Genomic DNA, 695 nt, shown 5'->3' on the forward strand with positions numbered 1-695 from the left:
CTCACGCTCTCTCTCAAAAAATAAATAAATAAATGAATGAATGAATGAATAAATAAATAAATAAATAAATAAATGGAGTAAAATAATTTTGTGACATGTAATTGACAGAAAATGAACTATTTCAAAGCGAACAGTTCCGGAGCATTTAGTATGTTGACGGTGTGGGCATCTCCACTCTGCCTAGTTCCAAATCGCTTCCATTGCCCCAAAGTAAAACCTCGGGCCCGTGAGACTCACTTCCAGCCCCTGGCAACCAGCAGTCTCCTTCCTGCCCAGGAACTTGGCCGCCCTGGGAACTTCCCTCCGTCTCGGGGCTGAGCACCATTCCCTTCCTCTGGTCCACCACACCTTGTTTGTTCGTCCCTCCATTCACGGACCTTTGGGCTCTGTTCGCCTTTGACTATTTGAGTAACGCGGCTTTGAACATTCGTGTGCAAGTGATTGTTTGAACGCCTGTCTTCAGTTCTCTTGAGCGTGTGCCTCGGAGTGGAATTGCCGGGTCTAACTCCGGCCTTACCAGGATCTCCCTGGTTACTGCGTTGAGAAGAGATGGGGGAGGGGAGGGAGATCTGGAATAGTGGATACCAGTGAGAAACCCCATGTGCTGATCGGACACAAGATGATGGTGACCCAAATGGAAGGCTGATCTTGGAGCAGATGTGGTGTGTATGAAAGAGAGCGGAGTCTGGATGACA

The 695-nt window shown here is 48.1% G+C and overlaps 1 protein-coding gene across 1 annotated transcript in view; it reads left to right on the forward strand.

Moving 5' to 3' along the window:
* Positions 1–695, forward strand: part of WWC3 (WWC family member 3) — a 108,591-nt gene that overhangs the window by 101,200 nt on the left and 6,696 nt on the right. The gene's annotated exons all lie outside the window — the stretch shown is intronic.

Source organism: Crocuta crocuta, unplaced genomic scaffold, assembly GCF_008692635.1.
Source record: "Crocuta crocuta isolate KB4526 unplaced genomic scaffold, BGI_CrCroc_1.0 scaffold224, whole genome shotgun sequence".
Classification (NCBI taxonomy): domain Eukaryota; kingdom Metazoa; phylum Chordata; class Mammalia; order Carnivora; family Hyaenidae; genus Crocuta; species Crocuta crocuta.